The sequence below is a fragment of the Apium graveolens genome, chromosome 5 (genome assembly GCF_009905375.1).
Source record: "Apium graveolens cultivar Ventura chromosome 5, ASM990537v1, whole genome shotgun sequence".
Taxonomy (NCBI): Eukaryota; Viridiplantae; Streptophyta; class Magnoliopsida; order Apiales; family Apiaceae; genus Apium; species Apium graveolens.
In genome coordinates this window covers 28167434-28180269 of record NC_133651.1, presented here as the reverse complement: position 1 = coordinate 28180269, position 12836 = coordinate 28167434, and the positions used below count along the sequence as shown (strand labels likewise).

At 39.5% G+C, this 12836-nt stretch overlaps 1 non-coding gene across 1 annotated transcript; it reads left to right on the top strand.

The window, feature by feature from the left end:
- The first annotated feature begins 12520 nt into the window (after positions 1-12520).
- On the top strand, positions 12521-12627 carry LOC141662835 (small nucleolar RNA R71). Its single transcript, XR_012550935.1, has one exon. It is a non-coding gene; the product is annotated as a small nucleolar RNA R71 (small nucleolar RNA).
- Positions 12628-12836: the final 209 nt, after the last annotated feature.

Below are 12836 nucleotides of genomic sequence, written 5' to 3'. Positions count from 1 at the left end.
AACTTTTATATTAACAATAGTGTAAAATTTATATTATTGCATATTATAATTGCAAGTCATTATGACTTCAATTATGTATTTTTTATCTTTTTAAATTGTGTAAGTTAATTGTAAGTTAGTAGTGAACTCGGTAATAATATAGACCAATACATATAGTTTATTTAAATAAAATTTAAATTTTTTGATCAACTCTGTATTCAACGTATATGTTAATTTTTTTTGTAAACATACTAACGATATTCTACAGATTAAGTTTAATCGTTTCTTTTAAACGTACACTGACTATCATTTTTATATTGATTCATTAAATACAAATTATACAATACAAATAAGAATATATATATACATATATATATATATGTCGCTTAAAGAGCTATATTAGAAACGTTGTGTAATTTGGTAATGTCTTATATGAAAATAATAAATATTGATAAACAATCAACTTATATTTGATATTTGATTGTATTTGATATACGTTACATACTGTACAACATTTACAAATAAGAAAATAACTAAAAACATTATAATTGTATAATGCATAAAAAAAATTTTAGAAAATGACATGTGGTGTTTATGACCAGGGTTGTACTTACAGCAAGGCCGGAGTTAGGTTAAGCACACAAGTATCACATTCGAACTCTCACAAGAAAAATTAATTTAAAAATGTGAATCTATCATGATATTTGAATTTTATTGCCTGGCATATTATATTATTGGAGATTTTTAATCAATTCAAATCCAAAAAATAGTATTTGTTATATATATATGAGTTATATAACACAATGACACTATGTTATAAATCTCAGTTTGCTCTAGGTACAATGCACAATTAACATGAGATCACTGCAGAATATACATAAAAATTACTATAATTTTACCTAAACCAGCTATAGTTTAGGAAAATTGTAAATAATACTGCCTCTACTCGGTCATTAAATCATCCCCATGCAACATCTAGATACTAGTTATGGACGGTGCTTAGCTAGACAACATCTGTACTCGCAGTAAATCATTAGATGTGTGAAATTATATGAACAGAGTAGCACAAAAGTGCATGATAAATTCTACTGCCATCATATCTTTTAAGATGATTCAGATTATAAATCTAAATATAAAGCATGATCAGTAAATAAAACATAGAAAATGTCACTCATCTTGGAAAATTTATGAACTCAAAAAGTGTCTGCAACAGATGATCGACAAAAGCAGGCAACTTAATTCCAATCTACAAAGAAGATATACATGATACCAGATGCCTCGGCTGCAAATAACATGAATCTATGCTAACTAGGCAATTAGTAGTTATATCAAGGAAAATAATTACTTCTCTCCACAAACTAGAAAGAACTTGCTTATAAAACCTATCCATTTTATCTAATAATGTGATGAGACACCGGTACACTGCATGAGTACAAATATGCAGAAATGTCTGAGAAAAAAGAGAAGAAACAAAAAACTAAATAGGTCAATTAGCGAACAAATTCAGTAGTGTAATGTTTGTACTGAATATGCAGATTGCAATAAATTTATGCCACTGGTGCAGAACTTGCAACAAGTAAGACAGATCTATCCAGACTCAAATAGATACTCAAACTAAAAAAGGTTGATTTTGTTACGAGGTAATACATGCCCAAGTCTTTTCTATCTACTCGTTTTTCATGTTTTACCCTATGTTACTCGGACTCAGTTAGAAGGGTCCGACATGGATACGTGTCCAAGTATCGGACTCGGCAAGTTCTTGAAAAATATACATGTTTTTTGCCTAAAATAAGCGTCCAAGTCCAGGTGTTTATGTCCAAGTGTCGAGTGTCCGACACGGGTACTCGAAGGTAAAATGAAGAGTCCGAATAACATAGGTTTTACCCTCCTTTTATAAGAGGGGGATTGAACATCGTATAAACCACTGAGATACGGATTATTCAACTGGTATGGGGACTCAAAAGGGACACACTAAATCAGTAAAAAGACAAACATAGCCTAGCGGTACCTCTAAGGTTGATTTTTTCAATGAGCTACACATTACCTGTGTCTTTCCATACTCGTGTTCATGTTTTGGCATCCTTTTGTGTCAAGTAAACTGTTTCCTTTGGCATCAATCCGGATCTCATGTATAGCGCAAGAATCCTAATGCCCCACAGATTACGCAGAAGCTACATACAGTCTGGAATACAGTTTGGTGGTGAGAAATCTGCACCAAGTAGAGGATGAAATAGAAACGCACTTCATTTATATAGTTAGAGCATCTCCAAGGGCACTCACCCCTTTTGTATAATTGACGTGGCCATGTATATATACAAAATTAGGTCACTCTAACGCTGCTCCCCCCTTCTCTAAATTTTTACAATTCTGTATATGGCTTCTCCAAATTCACTAGTCAAACTCATTCTCTATAATCTCTCCACGTAGACTCCCGCCTTTTCTAAACTCCCGCCCTCTGATTTTTCCCAATTCCCGGCAAAACTTCCTGTCCCTTCTTGAAGACCAATATCTTTTTACCAATTCACATCAGTTCTTATTTGGTTTAGAAATTTAACATCATGGTATGTCTACTACAAATTAATTCAATGTTTGTGCATAAAAAAGGGAAAATAGGGATATTCCTTGTTTTGATTTTCTTTTTTTATTCCTGCAATTGGATATGTAATTGTTGAATTCTTGTTTTAATCTTACTTGTTGAACATTAAGTTTTGATTTGTTTGTTGGCTGTAAGTAGTACCATTTGATATGTCCAGAAGTTGTAATTGTACTTCGTAACAAAAAACGAATGATGTGTCATAATGCTACCTGCAAGGATGGTGTAGTGTTTGATTTGTATAAAAGGTTGCTTCCCCTATGTTTGCTTGCTGCCTTTCTTAAACACTTTGATTTTGTTGTAGAAAATGAAATCATTTTTCACTCAATTGCTAAATGATGGTGTATATAATGATAATGACGAAATGAGTTCGCAACCACCTCCATTATCATAATTATAATATAACACGGATGCAACATTTAAAATATATATTGAAAGAAAAATATAATAAGAATACGACATTATTATATATCACCTCCGTGAATTTGCCAAAGATGCTCGATAAGATCATTCTGTAGCTGAATATGAGCCTGCTTATCTCGAATTTGTCGATGTATCTCAATAAATTCTTTGATGTCTCTTCTACAACCAATATTCATAGAAATGCTTGGTGTGTCGGTATCCATGTCATAATTATAATCTATTATATGTAATTCCCTTTCGTGTTCAACAATCATGTTGTGCAAAATTATACAAGACGTCATTATATATTTCATTGTGTCGATATCCCAAAAACGTGAAGGTCCACGTATTATTGCAAATCGAGATTGCAACACTCCAAATGCTCGCTCAACATCTTTCCTAACAGCTTCTTGTGTAGCAGCAAAATACTTTCTTTTGTTACCTTGAGGAGCTGAAATAGTTTTAACAAATGTTGGCCAAGAAGGATATATACCATCGACGACGCATCAACTTTTTGAGTAAAATAATTATCATGAGCTGTAATTGCTCCTTCAATCCTTAGGAATAGTGAGCGATGTTAGGGCGAAAACACGCGCTAATATTCACGCAAGTATACGCGTTCACAAGTAATATAGAATACTTTCTAGTTCGTTCCCTCAGAGACTCAGACTAAATTATTGTCTAATTAAACTCACTCACCAATGTATGATTACTTCTCAATGTTAAGATAATAACACTTAAAATTGTTGATTAAATATTAACTATAATTAACTACTTAATTAACCACTTAACTAACACTTCAATTTATCAATAATAAAATACTCATGAGATCACAACTTCATTATTACTTCCTTCTATAGCCATTGTTATTACCTTTAGCATGTGACAGTGATGATATTAATCGAATAACACAAAACTGATAAAAGCCAACTTTCATTGTACTAATACCATTCTACCAAGTATCCACAATTAAGATAGAAGTTGAATAGTCATCAATTATGTTGAGTTCCTATATGTCTACAGAAATTGACAACACAACGATTTAAGCACAAGTTATTCCTTTTGATTACATAGGGCAAATAAAACTGTTAGAGTTACCCACTAATCATGCTCAACGTACATGAACCTATGCTAGCATGGCAAGTTCTAAATCTCAAGATCCACCTTCGCTTCACAAGAGATTAACACCCTATCTTATATGTTCGCGACGCACATAAGATGAATACGCACAACCAATACTAGATATCAAGCAATCATCACACACTAAAGTATTAAACAATTAACTAAAGAATTCCATAATAAATCCGTTGCAACCCCATGATCACGATTAGCCCATAATAGAACTTATCGCCATCATGGGTTCATATGAAATCATGATAACCAAATACAAGAAAATAATATATAAACTACTTATATTAAAACAGAGTACGTCACAAGAGTAAATAAGTCAAAGCAAGAAAACTAGCATCCAACGTTACAACGAAACAAGAATCACGAGAAAATATGCTCCCTCTTCGTTGCGGTGTGCTAAATCGGTCTTCTTCCTTATCTCCTTCGCTTCTTGCGTAAAACACAATCTAAAACATAATCCCCTTAATACTCTCTGTGAAAACGTCTCAAATCTACCTATATAATAGTCCCATAAAACTCAGATTACATAGAAGTTGGAAGCCAAACAGAAGTAGAAGTCTAAAATAATTTATCTTTTCCCCCGACCCTGCGCGGCCGCTCAGCATAGCTGCGCGGGCGCGCAGATTGCTGCGCGGCCGCTCAGCATTGCTGCGCGGGCGCGCAGGCCTCTACTGGAAAAAATCCAGTTTTGCTCCGTTTCTTCGCCGTAATCTGCCCATTCCTTTCCTCTCGCAATGGTGAACACATGCCAAGGCTTATTCTTGATGATTCCTCCCCCGAAATGCAACTAATACCCTGAAATGCATAAACACTAGAAAAACACATCAAATACACAAAATACTTGATTTCAAGACACCAATTTAAGCCATTTTAAGACGTTCTAAGTGGTATAAAATGCCACTTATCACACCCCCAAACTTAAATCGATGCTTGTCCTCAAGCGTCACAGACTAAAACACAAATAAAAATATGCATGAATGTAATCTATATGAAAATGCAACGATCCCCCTTACTACAATTAACCAACCAAATTGTCACATCTCAACGAATGCAGTTAGACAACTAAAGATCAATAAACTCATGCAAACGGACATACAGCCAGAAACGTGGTGTGTGCAAATGCTTAACAGATATGCTTCGGAACTAGACCAATTACTATGACTAGACTATCCTCAAGGCAATCCTACAATTATACAAAGAATAAAAATTCTAGGCACAAAGTGATATACAACACTACAAGAACTCTGGAGCTTACTACGCAATCGTGCTTTTTATTTACAACTCAAATGCTTATTTGACCGTGCAATGAGTGAGGTCCACAAAAGACTTATACAATGGTATCCATGTAACGAGCGTTAGGTTAGCGGATCCCAGACTCTAAAAGCCTTAGGTCACTAGGCACAAAGTCCCCTAAGAACTTAATAACTCGAATACCAAAGAGCCCACTCTTGATCAATTATGCAAATTTTGTTTTTTTTTTTTTTTTTAATAACTTCTGAGCAAGTGTGTTTCGCTCCATCTTGCTCAACCCTAGACTACTCGCAACATATGCGAGCCGGCTACTAGCCATTTGACGCCTAGCCACAACTAGCAACAACTTCCATACTTTTTTCTCCAATTTTTTTTTCTTTTTTCATGTCTTTATCACTAAGAACCTATAATCGAATTCTAAGCATAATAAGTAGATTGACCTTGAAAACAACCAAATCATAACAACAATCTAGCCCTTATGCATTCTTTAAGACTTAGTGGACTTACAATTGTTTCTAGCATGCATATCAACCTACACAACTTAATATCACTTTAATGCTATCACTACACTCGCATCAATATCACAATTCAGTCGATAAATCATTGCAAAAGGGATCATGGTAAATGCATGAGCTACATGACATTCATAAAAAAGACTATATGGCATAAATTATGCAACTATATGAACTAAACTATCATGAATATGCAACTAAATGACACACATACAATATTCCTTAACTACCACCCCCAAACTAAAAATCTTCACTGTCCTCAGTAAAAGTAGTAGAAAGGAACACAGGGTATACCTACTCGGAGTCATCATCATCATCACCCTCAGTGGGTGGAGTATCAGGCGGTGGGTATGCAGAGTCCTCACCAAAAACTGGCCACTGGATATCAGCTTCAAGGCCTCGAAAAGCAGTCCCTAACGCAAGGGTGAGCTCCTGAGCAAACCTGTCCTGCGTCTCATATATGGCATCCATCCGCCGTGAAAGCCTCCTATACTGGGCATCACCCATCCCAGCACCCTCCTGAGCTCTCGAAGAACCATCCTCACCATGCCCTGGCCTAGCCATAGTAGCACCTCGTGCTGGACACCCTCCTGGAAGACGATAACCCAGCCCATGCTCTTCAGGCTCACCACCGGTCCACTCCTGCATCCCATTCAGAGTGCCAGAATCAATCGGAGCTGCTGGCAACTGTAACTGCTCATGAGCCGGCCAGTTCACTCCCACTGCTCGGCATAGCTTCGTAACCGTGGATGCATAAGGGATGTTCATATGTTTTGCTCCCCTCAAAAACTTCAGAATTCCTTGGTAGATAAACTCACCAAGGTCCACATAATACTCATCATGCAGAATTCCCCACAACAACTGTGCTCTCTCAACTGTGACCTCGTGTGCATGTGAAGAAGGCAAAATATTAGCACATATAAATGCATTCCATGCACGGGCATACCTGTTCATGGCGATTGTCGGAAAGTGACGATACTCATTATTGGCTGGACTGCGGTTCCAAACTGTGCCTGGTCGACAGAGAGTCGCACAAATCAAATCCAAGTCAAAATCCTCAGCAGTCTTTTCATTCCAGTTCTCCTCCTCGGGCTTCCTCTCTCGCTGTCCAATCACACGGCGAATCGCCGCAGGATGATAATCAACTGTTAGCCCACGGACTACAGAAAACCCATTCTTTTCAGCCTTCGCGTTCGCGTAGAACTCGCGAACAACGTTCATCGGTACTGCTTCGGGTGACTCACAAAAAGCTATCCACCCCTTCTCTGCAATCATGGGCAACAACTCACCATCCCTCCCTGATGGTAAAAACCCCCTCTCCTTCAGAATCGGCTTCCCCAACAGCCTAGTGTACTCCTCCTCCGCAGCTCTGTCAGTTAACCGAGGCCTTGCAGCAGTATCCCTCGATGAATCAGCAGTAGGAACTGTGCTGCTGCTGTCAATAGTGCGTGCTCTCTTGGGTGCCATTGATTCGTGAATAAAAGTGTGTAAGAACTGATATTTGATGTTTGTGAGAGGGTTTAAGTGTAGGAAGTTTTGTGGGAGATATGTAGGATAGGTGTATGTATATATAGGGTGTGGATTAGATTAGGGTTTGGGAATTAAGGGATAAAATGATGGGGTAGTGGGAACAATTCATGGGTTTATGGGCTAAAACTGTTTTTGTGTTTTTGTTTGTTGTTTTTTTTTCTGAACTGTAAAAAAATTTCTGGAACTCGACCCCTGCGCGGCCGCTCAGCATAGCTGCGCGGGCGCGCAGAGGGTCTCTGGAAAAAAAAAAATTCAGCCCCTGTTTTCTGATTTTTTTGTGTTTTTGGATAGGTTATTAACTTCCAAGGATTCCTGTAACAACAAATCATGGGTTGCCTCCCACGCAGCGCTTCTTTTTCGTCATTAGCTTGACGTTCCGTACCTTTCTCAAGTAGTCAACAAAATGACACTAACCACCTCTCGGTTTGCCATGTCCCCATAGTAGTGCTTCAACCGCTGACCGTTAACCTTGAATGCTTGGTCCGAATCATTCTCAAAAATTTCCACCGCTCCATGTGGAAACACAGTTTTGACAATAAAAGGTCCAGACCACCTTGATTTCAACTTCCCAGGAAAAAGTCGGAGCCGAGAGTTGAATAAAAGAACTCGTTGCCCTGGCACAAATAACTTAGGATGTAGCTTCCTATCGTGCCACCTCTTCACCTTTTTCTTATACATTTTGTTATTCTCGTACGCTTGAAGTCGAAATTCATCAAGTTCATTAAGCTGAAGCATTCTTTTCTTACCAGTTGCATCTAAATCCAGGTTCAATTTCTTCAATGCCCAGTAGGCCTTATGCTCAAGCTCCGCCGGTAGATGACATCCCTTACCGTACACCAACTGAAACGGTGAGATCCCAAGTTGAGTTTTGTATGCTGTTCTGTAAGCCCAAACAGCTTCATCGAGCTTTAAAGACCAATCCTTCCTTGACGGACAAACAACCTTCTCTAGAATACGCTTTATCTCTCTGTTAGACACTTCCGCTTGACCATTTGTTTGCGGATGATAGGCAGTAGCTACTCGATGATTCACATTATAACGCTGCATCATAGAAGTGAACTTACGGTTGCAAAAATGCGATCCTTCATCACTTATGATTACCCGAGGTGTTCCAAACCTTGTGAAAATTTGCTTATGAAGAAAATTTAGCACTGCCTTTGCATCATTTGTCGGTAAAGCTTTAACTTCGACCCATTTTGAGATATAATCGACTGCCAACAAGATGTACTGATTATTGCAAGACGCGATAAAAGGCCCCATGAAATCGATTCCCCATACATCAAAGACCTCGACTTCAAGCATCACATTTAATGGCATCTCATCCTTCCTTGACAAATTTCCCACTCTTTGGCAACGATCACACCTTAAAACAAACTGATGAGCATCCTTGAACAAAGTAGGCCAGAAAAAACCTGCTTGCAGAATACGAGCTGCCGTCTTCTCACCTCCATAGTGTCCACCATAAACCGTGGAATGGCAGTCTCGTAATATCCCCTCCGTCTCACAGAACGGGATACATCTCCTGATGATCTGGTCAGCTCCCTGTCTAAACAAATATAGTTCATCCCACATATACCACCTTACCTCATGCAGAAACTTCTTCTTTTGGGCGGATGTTAAATTAGGAGGCATTATGTTGCTGACGAGATAGTTTACAATATCTGCAAACCATGGTTCTTCCTCCTGAATTGCAAACAACTGCTCATCCGGAAAAGATTCATTGATTAACGTCCTATCTTGTGAAGTAGAATCGGGATTCTCCAACCTAGAGAGATGGTCAGCTACTTGATTCTCAGTACCTTTTCTATCTTTGATCTCTAACTCAAATTCCTGAAGTAAAAGCACCCAACGAATGAGTCTCGGCTTCGAATCCTTCTTAGAAACCAGATAGCGAATAGCTGCATGATCAGTGAATACCGTTACTTTCGTACCAAGCAGATAAGATCGAAATTTCTCAAAGCCAAAGACTATAGCCAAAAGCTCCTTCTCAGTAGTGGTGTAGTTCAATTGGGCACCATTTAAAGTCTTACTCGCATAGTAGACCACATGGAAGAGATTTTTCTTGCGCTGTCCCAGAACTGCACCTACCGCATAATCACTCGCATCACACATCATCTCAAATGGTTCTGTCCAATCTGGTGCTGTAATGACTGGTGTCGTGATCAAACTCTCCTTGAGAGTCTCGAATGCTGCCAAACATTCATCATCAAATTTGAAATGCACATCTTTCTCAAGCAAATTGCACAACGGCTTAGATATCTTTGAAAAGTCCTTGATGAATCGCCGATAAAAACCCGCATGACTAAGAAAACTACGGATTCCTTTCACAGAATTAGGTGGGGGAAGATTTTCAATGACTCCCACCTTGGCCTTGTCCACCTCCAGACCCTTGCTAGAGACCTTATGCCCAAGGATAATGCCTTCACGCACCATAAAATGACATTTCTCCCAATTAAGCACCAAATTAGTTTCCACGCATCTTTTGAGTACGGCGCGCAGATTATTCAAACATTCATCAAATGAGTGTCCAAAGACGGAGAAGTCATCCATGAACACTTCGACGTTATTTCCAATCATGTCAGAGAATATAGCCATCATACATCTCTGAAAAGTGGCCGGGGCGCCACATAACCCAAATGAAACTCTGCGAAAAGCAAATGTGCCAAATAGACAAGTGAAGGTAGTCTTTTCCTGATCCTCTGGTGCAATACAAATCTGATTATACCCGGAATAACCATCCAGAAGACAAAAATACTCATGACCCGCCAATCTGTCAAGTATTTGATCAATAAATGGAAGAGGGAAGTAATCCTTCCTTGTGGCTTTGTTCAATTTTCTATAATCCATGCATACTCTCCATCCTGTAACTGTTCGAGTAGGGATGAGCTCATTCTTTTCATTTGCGACCACAGTGATACCTCCCTTTTTAGGTACACATTGTACGGGGCTCACCCACGAGCTGTCAGAAATAGGATAAATGATGCCTGCATCTAGCCATTTCAGAATTTCTTTCTTCACCACCTCCTTCATGATGGGATTCAGTCTTCGCTGCTGTTCCACAGCTGGCTTACTACCTCCCTCTAGCAGAATTTTATGCATACAATATGAAGGACTTATCCCCTTGATGTCTGCTATGGTCCATCCTATAGCCGATTTGAATTCTCTCAAAATCCTTAAGAGCTTGTCTTCCTCACTACCTGAAAGGTCAGATGAAATAATAACAGGTAACGTAGATGAATCACCTAAAAAAGCATACCTCAAGTGTTCAGGTAATGGTTTGAGCTCCAAGGTAGGTGCTTCCTCTATTGATGGTTTGAGCTTCCCTTCAGCGTTCTTGAGATCAGAAGTACCAAGAGATTCAAATGGTATGTCCAGCTTTCGCTTCCATGGAGAAGCGTTCAGATATTGTAATTGCTCGTTGCTATCTTCATCATCGCTGTCAAAATCCCCCACTAAGGCCTTTTCCAATGCATCAGACATTAGCATGTGATCGAGTTCCGAAGTAACCGCATAATCAATCACATCCACTTTTAAGCACTCCTCATCTTCTGTAGGGAATTTCATTGCCTTGAATACGTTGAAGGTCACATCCTGATCTTGGACCCGCATAGTAAGTTCACCTTTTTGCACATCTATCAAGGTACGGCCAGTAGCCAAGAAAGGCCTTCCCAAGATTATGGGAATCTTCTTATCTTCCTCAAAATCCAGAATAACAAAATCTGCAGGAAAGAAGAGCTTATCCACCTTGACGAGGACATCCTCAACTATGCCCCTTGGGTAAGTAATGGAACGGTCAGCCAATTGTAGTGACATGTATGTGGGTTTTGGATCAGGCAGATCCAATTTTTTAAAGATCGACAACGGCATCAGATTAATGCTTGCTCTCAAATCGCAAAGGCACTTGTCAAAAGTTAGATTGCCAATGGTGCAAGGAATGGTGAAGCTCCCTGGATCTTTCAGTTTTGGTGGTAACTTTTGTTACAGAACAACGCTGCATTCTTCCGTGAGAGCAACGGTTTCAAGGTCATCCAGTTTCACCTTCCTTGAAAGAATAGTCTTCATAAACTTCGCATAACTAGGCATTTGTTCCAGAGCCTCAGCGAAAGGTATATTGATGTGAAGTTTCTTGAACACCTCCAGAAACTTCCCGAACTGTCTATCCAGCTTTTGTTGCTGCAATCTCTTAGGAAAAGGTGGTGGAGGATAGAGGTGTTTCTCCCCTGTATTAGCCTCAGGCAGAGTGTGTTCAACAGTAGTCTTCCTTGGTTCCGCCACTTTCTCCTTTTGCTTAGATTCTTCATCTCTAACTTCAGCTTCGACTTCCTTTGCCTTTTCAGCATCAGCCACTTTTCCAGACATTAAGGTAATAGCCTTGACTTGCTCTTTAGCTTCCTTCCTGCCTGGTACTTCCGTGTCACTGGGAAGAGTGCCAGGTTGACGATTGAGCACTGCATTGGCTAATTGACCGATTTGATTTTCCAAGGTCTTGATAGAAACCGCCTGACTCTTGCACAACAGCTTAAGTTCCTCAAAATCCGCACTAGTAGGTGCAGCTGCACTTCCCTGTTGAGGATATGATTTCCTTGTAGCATACTGTTGTGGTTGCTGGAATCCAGGTGGGTTAAACTGTTTACTCACTCCTTGCTGATATGGTGGCTGAATAGCATTCTGATTATTCCCCCAGCTGAAATTTGGATGATTTCTGTTATTAGGATGATAGGTCGCTGGCACAGGCTGCTGTTGTCGCTGATAATTATTCACATACTGAACAGATTCATTGACAAGAGAACACTGATCCGTAGCATGAGAACCTGCACAAAGCTCACAAACCATAGCTATTTGATTAACTCCATACGTAGCCAGAGAATCAACCTTCATTGATAGCGCTTGGAGCTGGGCTGCAATAGCGGTGGCTGCATCAACTTCCAGAATACCTGCTACCTTGCCTGACGTCATCCTCTGAGTTGGGTTTTGATGCTCATTTGCAGCCATCGTCTCTATAAGATTATACGCCTCAGTATAGCTTTTAGCCCATAAGGCTCCTCCAGCTGCTGCATCGAGCATGGGCCGAGATTGGGCCCCCAAACCATTATAGAAACCAGTGATCACCATCCAATTCGGCATTCCATGATGTGGACATTTTCTCAACATCTCCTTGTAGTGTTCCCAAGCCTCGCACATAGATTCTGTAGGTTGCTGCGCAAACTAAGTAAGAGCACTCCTCATAGCAGCAGTCTTTGCCATTGGATAAAACTTTACCAGAAACTTTTGCGCAAGATCTTGCCACGTAGTGATGGACCCAGCTGGTTCAGAATGTAACCAGTCTTTAGCCTTATCCCTCAGTGAGAATGGGAAAAGCCTCAACTTGATAGCCTCATCAGTCACGCCATTATACTTAAAAGTGCTGCAGATCTCGACAAAATTCCTTATGTGCATGT